The sequence below is a fragment of the Zingiber officinale genome, chromosome 3A, assembly GCF_018446385.1.
Source record: "Zingiber officinale cultivar Zhangliang chromosome 3A, Zo_v1.1, whole genome shotgun sequence".
Lineage (NCBI taxonomy): Eukaryota > Viridiplantae > Streptophyta > Magnoliopsida > Zingiberales > Zingiberaceae > Zingiber > Zingiber officinale.
In genome coordinates this window covers 44,952,345-44,965,272 of record NC_055990.1, presented here as the reverse complement: position 1 = coordinate 44,965,272, position 12,928 = coordinate 44,952,345, and the positions used below count along the sequence as shown (strand labels likewise).

At 41.8% G+C, this 12,928-nt stretch overlaps 1 long non-coding RNA gene across 1 annotated transcript; it reads right to left on the bottom strand.

Annotated features, from left to right (window-relative positions):
* Nucleotides 1–4,404: 4,404 nt before the first annotated feature.
* On the bottom strand, nucleotides 4,405–5,357 carry LOC122053701. Its single transcript, XR_006132313.1, has 4 exons — nucleotides 5,249–5,357; nucleotides 5,125–5,157; nucleotides 4,579–4,838; nucleotides 4,405–4,491 (listed from the first exon to the last, which is right to left on the bottom strand). It is a non-coding gene; the product is annotated as an uncharacterized LOC122053701 (long non-coding RNA).
* Nucleotides 5,358–12,928: the final 7,571 nt, after the last annotated feature.

The following is a 12,928-nucleotide window of genomic DNA, read 5'->3' as shown; positions in this document are numbered from 1 at the left end:
CACAGCGGAATAAAGAAACAAACACAGAGACACAGGAGAATTTACTTCGTTCGGAGTCTAGATCGACTCCTACTCGAAGGCCCGCGATCCTTGATCGCTTTCCGTGGGCAACAACTATATTTTGGAAATGTTTTACAAACTAATTACAATAAAAGCTGTTAAATTTACCAACAACGAGAGAAATAGTAGATGCAGAGCTCCGAGTTGTCGGTGTCAAGTCGCAGCACTTCGGGATCGTCTCGTAGGCAGCTTGTATCAGAAGGATTGCTTGGAATCAGAGATGCTGAGCTGCTGGTCGAAACCCTCTTATAAAGGGTGTTCAAGGCGCCTCCACCAGGCTCCAAGGCGCCTTGAATCCCTAAGTATTATCCCGAAAATAATTCTGCGATGAAGCTTTGACCGCTGCCTCTTATCCATCTTAAGGCGCATTCATCACTGTCCAAGGCGCCTTAAGCCACCTGTTCAAGGCGCCTTGAGCTTCCTTCAAGGCGCCTCCAACCCTTCTGGACAACTGGCTTCGGCTCGCACCCGAGGCGCCTCCAAGCTCCATGGAGGCGCCTCGGTTACTGTTCATCCGAGGCTATTCTTTGCACTTTGGTCCCTATAAGATACATTAATCCCAAATATACCCTGCAGCACAAAGTTAGCACATAAAACATAATAGATATGATAATGACAGTCTCCGAACTGTCCGGGTCTGACTTCAAGTTTCCAACCGGAAACCCTAGGTCGACCCGATGTCTACTGTTCCCTCAATGGGGAACGCGTCCTCACCTACTCCACTCAGGAGATTTACCTGATGTCAGTGCGATCCTCCAGATCGACTAGACTTTTGCTCGGTGCTCGATGCATCCGGACTTTCTACTGGACTTCCGCTTCCCGGCTGGTCCAGTCTTTCACCTGGTTCACGAACCAGGACTTTCCACCTAGGGTTACCCCCCCCCCCCCTTGGACTTTTGCCTGAAGCACTCGACCCACAAAGACTTTCCACATAGGGTTACCGCCCCCTATGACCTAGGGTTACCACCCCCTAGGGTTTTCAACTTGCCTAACCGCAACTAGGGCTTTTGCCTAAGTACACTTAGGACTTTCCTGCAATCTCATTCATACCGTTAGATCACCACACATCTTAACTTTGAATCCTTTGCCATTATCAAAACTTAGGTTCGATCGTCGGATGCTTCCCGCGCCAACATATTGTCCTTCGGCATGCATTCATCGGAAGCTAAAGCAACTATCTTTGAGCACCAAACAAAGACAATCCCTACGAAATCCTGTCACGATTAACCCCTATCACTAGGGTGCCTCGGTAGATCACAAGGATATGACTCTTACTGATGTTATCAATGATAGAATTAAGAAACTAGGTTTGGTCTCTTACTTCCTTGCGAAGGAGTCACCTCTCCTTTCGAGGAAGTACCCTAGATGTCCATGAACGGGCTACCCCTATCACTAGGGCCCCTCAGGTGTACGATCTAAGGTATCCCCTCTACGAGGTTGGCAATTCCTGTGCAATTAATCCACACGACAAAGAGATCGAGGAATCGAGACAAAACAAGCGAAATCATTCAATGAATATAAACATGTTATGAGTTTTACATCAAACCAGCCCACAATTACTCCCTCGTCCTAGAACAAAGACTCTACTCCATAGACGCTAGAGAAGAACCCGAAGACATGGTGAAACTAAACATACAATCCTCAAAAGAGAAGAGAGAAAGAAGAAGTAAACTTATCCAATAACGATGAGTGATCTCCGGAGTTGCTTCTGGAGTTGAGGTGGTGATAGAAGGTCATTGGATCGATGTCCTGGATGGCACAGAACGGCACCAGAATGATTCTCCTCTTCCCGGCTCGCCTCCCAGCTCTCCCCCTTTGGAAAAGGGGTTAAAACCCCTTTTATAAGCTAGGGTATGGCGCGGCAGCACAGCCGTGCAAGAATGGCACGGTCGTGCCATAACTGGGCTCTGGATACATTGTACGGTCGTGCCAATTGGCACGACTGTGTGATGCTAGGGCTCGAATCTAGGGTGCACGACCATGCAGGCACTACAACAAAAACATTAAAAGACAACGGTTAAAAACCGTTGTCGTAGGCCCTTTAAAACCGTTGTAATTGGCAGTATTGTTAAAAGTGGAGGCTACGACAACGATTTAAAACCGTTGTCGTAGAATGAAACAACAATAGTTTTGCAACGGTTTAAAACCGTTGTCTTTGAATGAAAAGACAACGGTTTAAAACCGTTGTTGTTTAGAGCACTTTTAATAACGCTGCTGTCAGTTACAACAGTTTTTTGGGCTACGATAATGGTTTTTAACCGTTGCCTTTTAGGGTGATAGACAACAATAATAACAATTTTAAATCGTTGTCTTTTAAACTATTATCTTTTGATACCAATATATCATATTTCAATATAAATATATAATAAAAGCTTATAATCACAAAAGAAAGAATATTCCCCATATCAATGTCATTCAAAATATTACTTATACAAGAATTATAATCATAAAAGAAGAAACATGTCTCATATTCAAATAAAATTTATCCCAATACAAATAAACAGATAAACTCCATTTACAACTGTTTCCTGTGGGGCAACTCCCTGAACGTTTGTGGGCTCATTTGTGGACTCTCTTCCCTCAACGTGTCATTGAGTATGGCCAACTCCCTGAGCTGTTGCTTCTTGTAGTAGTCCATTGACTCGTCCTGCAAGATTTGGAGTTTGAATAGTGACTATGTTTCGATAATAACATTCGCATCGACATCTTGTAGAACAATGAGGAGGATGCAACCTAGGTGAAAGTTTTTGTTGCCACAGGCTTCAGAAGATCTTCAAGGGTGGCAACAGCTTGGTTTAAGCGAGCATCAATTATGTCTGGTGTAAATTCTACCTCTAATAGTATGTGCAGTGGTTTGTTTAAGTGTTCATATCCAGATTTATCCCATAAGCTTTCTTCCTGTTCAAAAAAAGGAGGGAAAACTTGAGTATTAAGACAAGAAATAATGCACCTTAGCTTTTGAGTTGATAATAACAATCCATTAATTAGGACATATTATAGGATGCTAATATCGAAAATTACATAAGTTCTAAAATGCACGGTTAACTTAATGTCGATGTAACTTGTACAAAGAACAGCATACTCTAGCAGAAACAAGAGAAGAGAAGCTCATATCACATTCAAAAACATGGATTATTTTGCCTTCAAACATAAAGACAAAGATCTATTTTTTTATGTAGGTAGGCCTTAAAAAGTTAATAGTGAGGATAATACATCAAGGTTTGGGAGATTGGAATATACTCATTTTTCATTAAGCTAAATATTACATGATATCCACATACCATTATAGAATCCTTCACTGAACCTCAACCTCATATATAAACCCTGCATTGAGTTGAAGCTTCAACTCTTTTTAAGGAGTTCCCACGTGGTCCTAGTAAACAGCCAACAAAGTTGTACTGAAACGCATGAAACCAGCAGTTTAATACATGTTGAGAGATTAACTAGTTGAATTGATTTAGACAATCTATCGACAAAATCTTGCTAAAGAGACCTGTCATCAGTTGCATTGACTGCAGAACCTTGGTATCTGGAGTCACTGTGATCAGTTTATTCTGGATATAGGAAAAGAATCGGCATCAGATTGGAAGCAAAATAACAAAATCTTGAAATAATACTTCTACTCAATTCAAAATTTTCATACATTGTCTGTACAACTTGAGATTGAAATTTACCTCTTCAGTCATGATGTCACCAACTTTAGTTGACTTGGAAGATCTTCCCTGTACAATCATTTTGATAATATAAAGAAGAAGGAATCGTTAAGAACACAAGTAATTTGCACGGCAAGTATAATTGCATAAAAGAATCATTATCAAAACTGGTTCTTAGTTTTCAAAAAAGATATTGAACAGAGGTGAAGACCAAATTTATCTACTAATCAACTGCTCTTGTAGGATGTTAAAATTGTCTTGAACTTATTTCCCTAATGTCTTGAAGAGGTGAAGAACAAATCTGCTGCTTAGAGAGAACTGGCACACACATTGGACCATCACACAATTGATTTGCATCAAGTAAATGATTGTGTTTGAGACAATGTGATTATCAAAATGTCATGAAAATAACTTTCAGGATAATTAGATAATTTTTAACTTAATTGAAATTTAAAACTTCACATTGGCGTACACTCAGTTGTAAAAAGATTGCCATAAAAATTGAAGCTGCCGAAGAACATATGAAAATCATCTACCCAGTTGAATCTACTGGAGCAGCCATAGAATTGAGAAATTTACCAACTAATTGGAAAATATCTTATGATTTCACATAAATGTTTAGCTTTAACCATGCACCCATGAGCACATTTAATACCATTTCACAGCCAACAAAAACAAACATGGACAATCAATTACCTCTCTCAGTAACAATTCCAGCAATTGCCTTCTCTTCTCCGGGTCTCACCACCACTAAAGCTCCAACATTGTGTTGTGTCATCTAGAAACAGTAGAGCATAAGCCATCAGTTAAAACTATTTAAAGCTGGATGGTAATCCTAAACAAGATTGACACAATGGCCATTTACAGATTTGACAGCATCATAAACAGTGTCATTAGTTGTGCACCACAGCCAGGAACCATCAGCATTCTTCCCCTTAGCTGTAAGAACATCCCGGATAGTCGTGCTTTCAAAACCATGCTCTTCCAACTGTGTAGGAGAAACTGACTCAAAACGTGAAAACACAGTAGGTAACATCGCTGGGTTCACACGCATGTGTTAGAGAACACCTCACTTAAGGGCATTCCCGTGCAAACAGAGTGCTTGAATTGCTCCCTGCATGTTTCCTGTCATCAACAATGGAGTCATTAAACTACTTGTCTGATAAACCCAATACATATAATCACTAAGCATCAACAAGTAGATTTGCCTTAAATATATGGTTCTCAATTGTTAATAGACTGACATAATATACAATCCACAGCATCACAGGAAACCCTCAACAAATTGTGCATGGAATCCATTTGTTCTAACCACTTATCCAAAAAAAACTCTGAATTGTTAGAACAAAGAATCAATTTGTATTTATATTAGAACAAAGAATCCAGCAGCTAAGATTGTGGAATTACTAACCGGGATCGCATTGTTGATAGAAGTCCTCGAAATCTGCACAGGCGAATAACCAGGAAACAACAGAAGGTCAATGACGATAACATCGTTGAGAAAGGAAAAGAAGAAAGAAGCAGAGTGGAGTTACCGGTGGTGAGCGCCCTGATGATGGCGGCTCGTCGGCCCTTGATGTCGTGGAACACCTCCTCCACCAGGCGGGAGTTTTGGGCTGCCGATCCACGGTCTATCTTGGCGATCGAGGGGGCTCCTAATTGATCACGAAGCTGAGAACATAGCCAAGAGAGAGAAGGGCGTCAAGCTTCGTGAGCGAGGGGAAACTCGATCAAAAAGGGAAAACCAGATCTTTCTTTCAGATCTGAGTTTTACTGCCATCCATACCTAAAACCTCATATCTACAAGAGGGAAAGAATAAGGAGACTCACGAAGCTGGTCCTTGATGATGCCGGCAACGGAGTAGGGGAGGGGGTTGATCGGGGGAAGCAGATAGCGGCGGAAGGAGTCACAGATTGTTGATGAAGGCCCCGAAGGGATCAAGGTTTGGTTTCAGCACCATGTCGCACAGCCGTATGAGGAGAAAGATCGTATGAGGGGAGAGGTTTAGGGTTTGGGTAGGTTAAGAGGGGAAAATAGAGCGCCAAAAAAATTTCGGAGAGAGGGAAGCAAACCACTGCTACAACAAAAACAACGAAGGGGAAAAACGGTGAAAGAATAAAGTCAAAGACAACGATTTATTAAAACTGTTGTCTTTGACCCCTAAAAAAGCGCTTAAAGACAACAGTTTTAGGAAACTGTTGTAAAAGGTGTTGTTGATTTTACAAAAAGTCGCTCAACAACAACGGTTTTTACAAAACTATTGTCTTTTATTTTTTTCAGGCGCTCAAAGACAACGGTTTTGTCAAAAACCGTTGTCTTTTACCAAATTAACAACAGTTCCTTCTAAAATCGTTGTCTTTATGGTGTTGTCTTTTAACAATTTTGTTGTAGTGAGGGTTGCACAGCCGTGGTCTGCTCCGCCTCTGGTTTGGTCGCATGACCGTGCAAGGGTTGCATGGCCGTGGATATCTTCCCTTCTGTTTGCCCACACGGTCGTGCAAGATTTGCACGGCCGTGTTCTCTGGTTCGCTCTGGTGAGTCGACAAATGTAGTTTCACTCCAAAAGTTGTCCCTATCTGTAACGCCCGAAAATTCTCAAAATAATTATTAGAAATATCCTAGTATTTTTCTGAAATTTTAGGATATTTTTACAGAATTTTTATAGTAGCGGAGGTAGCAAAAATAAATGGAATCGTAAAATAGCCTACGCGGGAATTGAACCCGAGACCTATTGGATCCTACGACTTATAGCGGACTCCAGTAACCAAGTGAACCCAGCAGGGCTGTGCTGAAAGAAAAGGGAGGCAATTAAATTTATATTAGAGTTGGACCGAATTACCCACTTAATATAAATAGGGAATTTAAGTGAGGAATTGTTATTTTCTTAAACGAGAAAACCTTTCCCTCACCCTAGCCACGCCGCCCCCTTCTCCTCCCTCATCTCTCGGCGCCAACCACAAGCAAGCCTAGGGTTTTATCCCAAGGGCTATAGGAGCACCTTCCGGCGACGACTCCGACACGAGGATGTTTCTCTCCGCAAGAAGAACGCATAAACGCGAGAAGATCGTCGAAAGGATCATCTTCTCCGGAAGTCTAGCGATTAGAATCGTAAGAAAACTAGCGCAGGAGGTAAGAAACCCCTCACCTGCAGTATAAGTAGCTTCCGTATGAATTTTATGCTTCAGTTAGTAGTATGTAGATTTTCAGCACAAAGGATGCAAATTAGCGCATACCAAGTGTTCGGTTAAATTATTAGCACGGTTAAAATGCAACTTAAGCATTTTACCAGCTTAGCTAAATGCAATAGAAGCATTCATTCAGTATGTTTAGCTTTAGTACAGCTTATATGGGACTACGGTCCAATGGGTGGGCTCCCACAGTCGCCTCTAGGTTCAGATAACCTAGCTCTAGGTTCAGATAACCTAGAAATAGCAATATAAGAAGAACTCAGCTATAATCAGTATTTTATTTTAGCAGTGGCACTGTACTGGATTAGATATCCATTGGGTTGGGCTCCCATAGTCGTCCCTAGGTTCAGATAACCTAGTAACTCTACTAAATTCGGGACTTGCAAACCCGGGTCTAGTTAGGGATGCGCGCATAGTACGTACAGTTGTCGGGCCCAAACAACAGCATGATTATTATTTTAATCTATTTATGAAAATAGTTTTCAAAACTTCACAAATAGCTATGTGGATTCAGTACAGCTTTAGCATTGGTTAGAATTAACTTAGTTCAGTTTTTGTATCAGTTCAGTTCTCTATTGATACAATATGATAGTTTATGTTAGCACTTATTGCCATGACTAGTTTGTTTGTATGCCATGCTATGCTCTTACATGTTCAGTATTCATATATTTCAAATAGCATATTTTAAAAACATAAATTGCATCGTATGCATATTTTAGTGAGGTAGATGGTTTCTTACTAAGCTCTCAAGCTTACAGATACTATTTTTCCTTATACTGCAGATAAAGGTAAAGGGAAGATGGACTAGCGGAGGCTGGAGGTCAATGCAATGATGAAGATGTGTGTGTATGGAACCTGGAATAAAGACCTTGGAAGAACTAGAACATTTAAGAACTTAGTATTTCTTATCATGTTACTCTTTGCTTATTCAGTATCTAAATGCATGGAATTATAGAAAATCTGTTTAGATTGTTAGTAACCATGTTTAGAATATTAGTTGTTTAATATTAGAGTGTTCTCCAGTTATTTTAGAACTTATGTAGGTGAGTTTGGCACGAAACAGTGCTGAAATCAGAGCCTTGCTGCGAAATCAGAAACCCCAATCGATCAGTGGATCGATTGGGAGCCCTCAATCGATCAGGGGATCGATTAGGAGCCCTCAATTGATCAGGGGATCGATTAGGAGCCTGGTTCCGTGAACAGTAAGCTTCTGGATCGATCAGCCGATCGATCCAGTCGCATTCTGTCGCATACAATAAGCTTCTGGATCGATCAGCCGATCGATCCAATCGTATTCTGTTACGAACAGAGAGTTGGGGAAATCGCTCCCGCAAACAGAGAGTGCTGGAATCGATCACTAGATCGATTGACCAGTCTGGATCGAACAGCCGATCGATCCAGAATACTACCCCGAGCACAGTAGCCATCTGAATCGATCCATGGATCGATTCAACAGCTTGCAATCGATCGAGTTCAATCTAGATCGATTGGGAAGTTGGGTTTCGACCAAGAGACCTTGTAGTTCAGCTCCTTGACCATAGAGGATATAGGGTATGCCATGAATACCTTAGGTTGCATCCCTTAGCACATGTAGGACCAAGAACTTGTATTAGCTTAGCAGAGTTTTAAATTGGTACAGTTTTCCGCACCTAGACTTAGTAATGGTCATGGATATAGCTTAGCACAGCATAATGTGACGGTCCGGCCTTACAGCCTATTTAGTAGAAGGTGGGTCGTTACAGAGTGGTATCAGAGCAAAAGTTCCATACTTCCTTCACACACTTCAACATTGAACCTGCAGCTTCCAAGTAAGAATACCTCTCACTTTGTTATGTTTATTGCTTTCATGTTTGTAGATAACTAAAGTATGCTTATCTAAGATAGTAACTAACATGATAGTATTAGCTATGTAAACATGATGCTTTAGTTATGTATGTCCTTTGTTCCTTTAGAGATGGCACGAGGACGCCCAGCTAGAAGGGCACCAGCTACTGAGCCCCAGCATGAGGCAGGCAGTTCAGTGCCTCCCCCAAACCTTACAGCATTAGTGGCTCAGTTACAGCAGCAGCTAGCTGAACAGCAACAGGAGATAGCCACCTTAAAGGCTAATCAGCAAAATACTCCCACAGTCACTCCAGAACCAAACTTAGCAACGCCAGTAGTCTTAGAGGTTCCACCAGTCCAGCCTACAGCACCAGTAGCCCCAGCAACAGAGGCAAGAAGAGAAGCCTATCTGATCCAGTGGCAGAGAGTTAAGCCAGAGAATTTCTCAGGCACTAGTGAACCATGGGATGCTCAGGCCTGGTTCAAAACACTGGAGAGTACGATGGAGCTTCTGGACTAGCCAGAACATGAGAAGGTGAAGTGCGCCTCCTTTTACTTGATAGGAGATGCACGTATGTGGTGGGAGAGAATTAGAGCGAAGCGCCCAGTAAACCAGATGACATGGGCTGACTTCGAGAAAGAATTCTTCGAGGAGTTCTTTCACATGCGGGTCACGAACTACCACTACGACGAGTTCACAGAGTTTCGCCAGGGCAACCTTTCAGTGGAGGAAGCCGTGAAGAAATTCAACAGATTGGCTCGTCTATGCCCTGAACTAGTCAGCACAAAAAAAGAACGAGTCCGGTTGATACTTAAGATGCTGAGGCCGGAAATAGCAATGAACGTGGCTGGCGGTGTTCATAGGCCGCAAACCACCAAGGAACTAGTCAGCAGTGCTCTGACCACCGAGCACTACCAGAATAATATCAAGCAGCAGAAACAAGTTCTCTCAGAGTTCAAAGGGCAAGGAGGCTCAGGTACTCAGAAACAACAGGGCCACAGCTCTAACTGGAAAGTGAACTCCAGCAATAAGCGCAAACCAAGGAGTTACCCAAAGGGAGGACCAGCCAGCAAACAGCCTAGTTATCCCAAGTGTGCTACTTGTGGGAAATTTCACCCAGGAGTTTGTCGCAAGGGCACACGAGGATGCTTTGAATGTGGACAAGAAGGGCATATGGCTAAGCAATGCCCGAACAAGACAAGTCTTCCTCGACCACAGCCGATACACTATGGAGGCCAGCCAGCACAGCTACATCAGATGCAGGCCGTTTTAGATGGTCCACACATCAGCCAGGGCAGACTAGAAGCCCCTCCAGCTACGACCAATGCGAGGATTTACTCACTCACCAGAGAGGGCGTAGCGAATGCCTCGACAGTTGTTACAGGTCAGATTAGTATACTGCAGCAAAGTACAACTGTCTTATTCGATACTGGGGCAACCCATTCGTATGTATCCAGGGCATTTGCCGAGAAGTTAGCGATACCTCCAGAGGTACTCAGTAGCCAATTTTTGACGATGCTACCTTCAGGAGAAATTATAACATCCACGTACTGGCTCAGAGCAGTGCCAGTCATTATAGCAGACAGAGAACTCTTTTGTGATCTGATAGTGCTAGAAATGACTGATTATGATGTCATCTTTGGAATGGACTTCCTGATCAGATACGGTGCCTCTATAGAGTGCCGTAAACAGAAAGTCGTATTCCAACCGGAAGCAGAAGTACAGTTCGAGTACATCGGAGAACCAAAGAGAAAGGCCAAGAAGTTTCTCTCAGCTCTAAGAGCACAGAAATTAATGGATTTAGGATGTACGGGATTCCTAGGACATGTAGTCAATACCAGTCAGGACAAGGACCAACAGCTAGCAGAGGTCCGAGTCGTATGTGACTACCCAGCAGTCTTCCCTGAGGAGTTACCAGGTCTAGCACCAGACAGGGAGATTGAATTTGAGATAGAACTCATTCCCGGTACAAATCCTATCTCCAAGGCACCCTACCGCATGGCTCCAGCAGAACTGAAGGAACTTCATGAACAACTACAGGAGCTGCTTGACAAAGGCTTCATACGTCCTAGTCACTCACCATGGGGGGCGCTTATATTGTTCGTGAAGAAGAAGGACGGGAGCATGCGCCTGTGTATAGATTACCGGGCACTGAATCAAGTCACAATCAAGAACAGGTATCCTCTTCCCAGAATTGATGACCTGTTTGATCAGCTAAAGGAAGCAGCAGTGTTTTCCAAAATAGACCTCAGATCAGGTTATCATCAGGTGAAAGTTAAAGAAAGGGATATACCCAAGACAGCATTCAGGACTAGATACGGACACTACAAGTTCGTAGTCATGCCCTTTGGCGTGACAAATGCTCCAGCTACTTTCATGGACCTCATAAACAGGGTATTCAGAGAATACCTAGATAAGTTTGTTATTGTATTCATCGATGACATCCTTATCTATTCAGGAACTCAAGAAGAACACGCCGAGCACCTGAGAATAGTATTGCAGACCCTTCAGCAGAATCAGCTGTACGCCAAGTTCACGAAATGTGAATTTTGGTTAGATCAGGTGTCCTTCTTGGGTCACATCATCTCAAAGGATGGAATCATGGTAGACCCCAGTAAGATAGAAGCTGTGAGTAGTTGGAAAAGACCCAAGAACGCCAATGAGATCAGAAGCTTTCTGGGATTAGCAGGTTATTATAGAAAGTTCGTAGAAGATTTCTCTGTTGGTTGCTACTCGGAAAACCTATAGGTTCCACTGTACAAAAATTTTGTACAAAGGTCTGAACCTTTTCCTAGCTACCATGTGTTCTTTTAAATTAAATTTTGGATCGCCTGCGGAACTTAACACGTTTGATCCAAAACTTAATCTATTTGTTCTTTTAGGTTTTGACTTGGATCTCCTGCGGAACTTTACACGTTCGACCCAAGTCTCCTTAAGTTATTAATTCCATTAAATATTAATTTCCATAATTGGGTCCCAGTACTGACGTGGCGAGGCACTGTGCCTTCTTGGATATGGGAGCAACCACCACCGACTAGACAAAACCTTTTATAGAAAGCTAATATTTAATTTCCTAAAATAACTTTAGGTTAACCAAAGAGAACAATCAAATCACAAGGAAAAGAAAAAATAAAAGAACACAACATCGAAAAAACATATTCGAAATTCTAGAACGTAAGCCTCTTGTATTTGGTATTATTTCCATAAATAACTAGCATGATGCGGAAATAAAAATTACTAGTTATACCTTGTAGAAAAAACCTCTTGATCTTCTACCGTATTCCTCTTCTAACCTCGGACGTTGTGTGGGCAACGATCTACCGAGATGAGAAACCACCAACCACCTTCTTCTCCTCCAAGCAAGGTTCGGCCACAAAGGAAGAACTTCACCAAAGAAGAAAACCAAAATACTAACCAAGCTCCAAGAGATGCTAGCTTTCTCTCCTTCTTCTTCTTCTTCTAAGTAGTATCCGGCCACCACAAGAACTCCAAGAGGGATGAAGTATTCGGCCACCACAAGAGGAAGAGAGGGAGAGGATGATAGCCGGCCACACCAAGGAACAAAAGAGGGAGAGGAATAATAGATGTTGTGTCTCATGAAGGCACCCTCACCCCTTCTTTTATATTCCTTGGCCTAGGCAAATTAGGAAATTTAATTACAATAAAATTTTCTTAATTTTCCTTGACATGAATTAATTGAGAAAAATAAAATAAAATTTCCCAATCAACTTGTGATGGCCGGCCACAATCAAAAGAGCAAATTAGGAGAGTTTCAATCAATAAATTAAAACTTCCTAATTTGTTTCCGAAAATTTTAAAAAATAAAATTTCTCTTTAAAAATCTCTTCATGGTTAATAAAAGGAAATTTCTATAATTTTAATTTTATTATCATGTGAATAATTTTAAAGAAAAAATAAAATATCTCACCAATCTACAAATAAGGAAAGAGATCTAATCTCTTTCTTTAATCTTTTGTAGATCTTTTATAAGAGAGATATTTTAATTTAAATTCTCTTTAATAAATTATTTCTTCCACATAATAAAAATTAAAATTAAAATTCCTTTTTAATTTAATTTGGCCGGCCCCCACTAGCTTGGGTTCAAGCTAGGGCCGGCCACCCAAATTCATACCTAGGCCGGCCCTAGCTTGTTCCCAAGCTAGCTTGGCCGGCCCCTATTGGGTGGGTATAAAAGGTGGGT